Here is a 5,327-nt window from a genome sequence, read left to right on the forward strand (position 1 = left end):
CAATGAAAACAGAGCTCCTTTCATTTAAGAGATGTTTTAGTTTGGAAAGCATTTCAAACTTAAACAAAAGGGAGAATCTTTTCTCAAGTACAAACATGCGGACTTATAGACATACAGAATTTTTTGTTTTGGTTTGGTTTTGGTTTTGGTTTTGGTTGTTTCAAGTTTTTATTTAAATGCCAGTTAGTTAACATATAGTGTAATATTATTTTCAGGAGTAAAGTTTAGTGATTCATCACTTTCATATAACACCCAGTGCTCATCACAACCAATGCCCTCCTTAGTACGCATCACTCATTTGACCCATCCCGTTGCCCTCCTCCCCTCCAGCAACCCTCAGTTTTGTTTTGTTTTGTTTTGTTTCCTCTATAGTTAAGAAACTGTTTTATGGTTTACCTCTCTCTTTTTATTACCCCTATGTTCATCTGTTTTTTTTTTCTTAAATTCCACATATGAATGAAATCATATGGTATTTGTCTTTCTCTGACTGACTTATTTCTTAGCATAATACACTCTCGCTCCATCCACATTGTTGCAGGTGGCAAGATTTCATTCTTTTTTATGGCTGAATAATGTTCCATTGCATATATATACCACCTCTTTTTTATCAATTCATCAGTTCATGGACATTTCGACTCTTGCTATAATTTGGCTATTGTTGAAAATCCTGCTATAACTATCAGGCTGCATGTATCCCTTTGAATCTGTATTTTTGCATACTTTGGATAAATACCTAGTAGTGCAGTTGCTGGGGTGTCGGGTAGTTCTATTTTTAACTTTTAGAGGAACTCCATACTGTTTTCCAGAGTGTTTGCGACAGTTTGCGTTCTCACCACAGCATAAGAGGGTTCCCCTTTGTCCTCATCCTCACAAACACCTGTTGTTTCCCATGTTAATTTTAGCCATTCTGACAGGTGTGAGGTGATACTTCATTATAGTTTTGATTTGTATTTCCTGACGAGGAGTGATGTTGAGCATCTTTTCATATTCTAGCTCTATACTGGTGGTAGTTTGATAGGGATTGCATTAAATGGATAGATTGCTTTGGGTAGTATAAACATGTTAGTAATATGTGGTTTTCCAATCCATAAGCATGGACTGCTATTTCATTTCTTTGTATCCTCTTCAATTTCTTTCATAAGTATTCTACAGTTTTCAGAGTACAGATCTTTTACCTCTTTGGTTAGGTTTATTACTAGGTGGTGTATGGTTTTGGTGCAATTGAAAATGGGATTGATTTTTCGATTTCTCTTTCTGCTGCTTCATTATTGATGTATAGAAATCCTACAGACTTTTGTCTATTGATTTTGTTTACTGCAACTTAACTGAATTCATGTATCAGTTCTAGCAAATTTTTTTGTGGAATTGTTTGGGTTTTCTACATCGAGTATCATGTGATAACATCTGTGAATGGTGAAAGTGTTTGACTTCTTCCTGGCTTATTTAGATGCCTTTTACTTCTTTTTGTCATTTGATGGCTGAGGCTAGGACTTCCAATAGAGTGTTAATTAACAATGGTGAGAGTGGACATTCCCATCATGTTCCTGACATTAGAGAAAAAGTTCTCTCAGCTTTTCCCCATTGAGGATGGTATTAGCTGTGGGTCTTTTGTACATGGTCTTTATGATGTTAAGGTACGTTCCCTGTATCCATACATTGTTGAGGGTTTTTATCAAGAATGGATGCTGTACTTTGTCAAATGTTTTTTCTGCATCTATTGAGAGATTATACGGTTGTTATCCTTTCTTTTGTTAATGTGGTGCATCACATTGATTGATTTGCAAATATTCAATGACCTTCACAGTGTAGGAATAAATCCCACTTGATCATGGTGGATGATTCTTCTATGTACTGTTGGATTTGATTTGCCAGGATTTTGTTGAGAATTTTCACATCCATGTTCATCAGGAATATTGGCCTAGAATTCTCCTCTTATTTGGGTCTTTGTCTTGTTTTGAAATCAAGGCAATCTTGGGCTCATAGAATGAGTTTGGAAGTTCCCCTTCCATTTCTATTTTTTGGAACACTTTGAGAAGAATAAGTATTAACTCTTCTTTAATATTTGCTAGATGAGCTCCCGGGTGTCTCAGTCTGTTAAATGTCCAACTCGTGATTTTGGCTCAGGTCATGATCTCATGGGTGGTGATAAGAAGCCACACTTTGGGCTCTGTGCTTTGTGGGGAGTCTACTTGGGATTCTCTCTCTCCCTCTGCCCCTCACCCCATACCCTTTGTTTTTTTTTTGTTTTTTTTTTTCTCTCTCTCTCTCTTTTAAATAAATAAATAGGGGCACCTGGGTGGCTCAGTGGGTTAAAGCTTCTGCCTTCAGCTTAGGTCATTATCCCAGGGTCCTGGGATTGAGCCCTGCATCAGGCTCTCTGCTCAGGGGGGACCCTGCTTCCCCCCCTTCCTCTCTCTCTGCCTATCTGCCTACTTGTGATAAATTAAATAAACAAACAAACAAATAAATAAATAAAAGGTAGAATTTACCTGTAAAGCCATTTGGCCCTAGATTTTTGCTTGTTGTGTTTTTGATTACTGATTGAATTTCTTTGCTGATTATTGTTCTGTTCGAGTTTTCTATGTCTTTCTGTTTCAGTTTTGGTAGTTTACATGTTTCTAAGAATTTATCCATTTCTTCCTGATTGCAAAATTTGTTGGCATATGATTTTTCATAATATTCTCTTATAATTGTTCATATTTCTGTGGTGTTGGGTGTGCTCTCTTCTCTCTTATTCATGGTTTTATTTATTTATGTCTGTTCTCTTTTCTTTTGATAAGGTCTAGTGATTTATCAATTTTATTAACTCTTTCAAAGTCCAGCTTCTGATTTGATTGATCTATTCTACTGGGTTTTATTTTGTTTTGTTTTGTTTCTTCATCATTTATTTTTGCTCTAATCTATTATTTCCCTTCTGCTGTCTTTAGGCTTCATTTGTTGTTCTTTTTCTAGCTCCTTTATATGTAAGGTTAGGTTTTGCGGTTTGAGATTTTTATTGCTTCTTGAGGTAGGTGCCCGTATGGCTATATACTTCCTTCTTATGACCACTTTTGCTGCATCTTAAAGCTTTTGGACTGTCATGTTTTCATTATCATTTTTTCCATGTATTTTTTTTTTTATTTCTTCTTTAACTTCTTGGTTGAACTGTTCAATCTTTAGTAAGATGTACCTTAACCTTCATGCATGTGTTGTCTTTCTAAATTTTTTCTTGTGTTTGATTTCAAATTTCATAGCATTGTGGTCTGAAAATATTCGTGGTATAATCTCAATCTTTTTGTACCGGTTGAGGGCTAATTTGTGACCTAACATGTAATCTGCTCCGTAGAATGTCCCTGTGCACTGGAAAAGAATGTATATTCTGCTACAATCTTTGAATATATCTGTTAAGTCCATCTGGTCCAGGGCATCATTCATAGCCATTTTTTCCTTGTTAACCTTCTGCTTAGGTGATCTGTCCATTGATATAAGTGGGCTGCTAAAGTTCCCTACTAATATTCTATTATTATTAATGAGTTCCTTTGTGTTTATTATTAATAGTTTTATATATTTGGGTGCTCCCACGTTGGGGGCATATTTATAACTGTTAGATCTTCTTGTTGGATAGACACCTTTTTTATGATATAGCGCCCTTTTTCATCTCTTGTTACAGACTTTGGTTTTAAATCAAGTTTGTCTGATGTAGGTATGGCCATGCCAGCTTTCTATTGATCTCCATTAGCATGAGAAATAATTCTCCATCCCCTCACTTTTAATCTGCAGGTGACAGACACATAGAGAGTTTATATTTCTGTTCTATAATATAATCCATAGGTCAAAAACAAGCATAGAAACACAGTAACTGCTTACTCCAGATGCCAAGGGCTATTTTCTTTTCTAGTGGACATGAAATTATTAATTGATTCAAGCTCATAAATAGGCAAAAAAAAAAAAAAAGACAGACTGGATTCTCTATCATAAAAACCAAACCCCAATCATTGCTACCATCAATGAGGAATAAGTTATTAACAGAGTATGAGCTTAAAAAGATGTAGAGCTCTTCCCCTAAGCATCCAGAGATGACCTCTGAAAATGGTTCATTATTCACTTGACCCAGAAAACCCTACAAAATCATGCGAATCAGGAGGTTCAAATCTTAGTGTTCACCCTAAGATCACACATGAAACTGCCCCGGCCATGAAGGGTATGCATATCTGAAAAGCCACCAAGAATCTGTAAGATATCACTTTGCAGAAGCAGTGTGCCATTCTGTTGCTACAACGGTGGGCTTGGTAGGTGTGCCCAGGCCAAAGAGTGGGGCTAGACACAGGGCTCATGGTCCAAGAAGAGTACTGAATTTTTACTTCACATGCTTAAAATTGTAGAGAGTAATGCTGAACTTAAGGGTTTAGATATAGATTCTTTTGTCATGGAGCACATCCAGGTGAACAAAACCCCCAGGAGGCAACATAGAACTTATAGGTCTCACAGTCAGATTAACCCCATACATGAGCTCTCCCTGCCACATCTAGATGATCCTTACTGAAAAAGAGCAGATTGTTTCTAAACCAGAAGAGGTTGCACAGAAGAAAAAGATATATCAGAAAAGACTGAAGAAACAAAAATGTATGACCCAGGAGTAAATTCTGCATAGAATAAATGCAAATAAAAATTTGAAAAAAGATGAAGAAACTCAAAAGTCAGGGGGGGAGAAGGGCAAAATTAAAATTCTATTATTTCTCCAAATACTTTCTGGGAGGAAAAATAGAGAAGGGGAGGGGAGGAGGAAGAGAGGGAAGGAAAAAGAGAGAGAGAATGGATAGAAGGAAGGAAGGAAGGATCGAAGGAAGGAACAAAGGAAGGGAGGAAGGAAGGAAAACATTGATGCCCCAAAAAGACCTTGAGGAAACAGTTCTCCATGAGTTCTCAAAGTTCTTCAGCACAATCAATAACTTATTTATGCACTAATAGTCCAGGATGTTTGTAGAGGTAAAGGCCCTGGAAGATAGGGTGTCTCTTTCACTCGGTTAGTTTACAGATCTGTTTGCCATGGAGGATAAGAAGATATTACACCCCTTCCGGTCAAAATTTGGACAGGTTTTCTAGGAGCCAATGCAAAAGATTAGAGTTATCTGAAATTGTGTTTCCTAGGCTGATACTAAATCACTATGTGTGGATTCACCTGGGTCTATCTCTGCATCACCTCATAGACTTGGGGAGTGCAAGGGGAACCCATGCAAACATGAAGTTGATGCTGCCTATTGTGCTACAAGAAAGTTCTTTGCTGTGATCCAGGAATTTTATAACTTCTACCAGTGTCAGTGAAACTGTGTCTGGCTAACTTTTTAACC

General features: G+C 37.0%; 1 pseudogene across 1 annotated transcript; it reads left to right on the plus strand.

Moving 5' to 3' along the window:
* The first annotated feature begins 4,068 nt into the window (after window positions 1–4,068).
* LOC308340353 (large ribosomal subunit protein uL22-like) lies at window positions 4,069–4,619 on the plus strand (annotated as a pseudogene). Its single transcript has one exon. The product of its transcript is annotated as a large ribosomal subunit protein uL22-like (transcript).
* Window positions 4,620–5,327: the final 708 nt, after the last annotated feature.

This window comes from Martes martes, assembly GCF_963455335.1.
Source record: "Martes martes genome assembly, chromosome: 3".
Taxonomy (NCBI): domain Eukaryota; kingdom Metazoa; phylum Chordata; class Mammalia; order Carnivora; family Mustelidae; genus Martes; species Martes martes.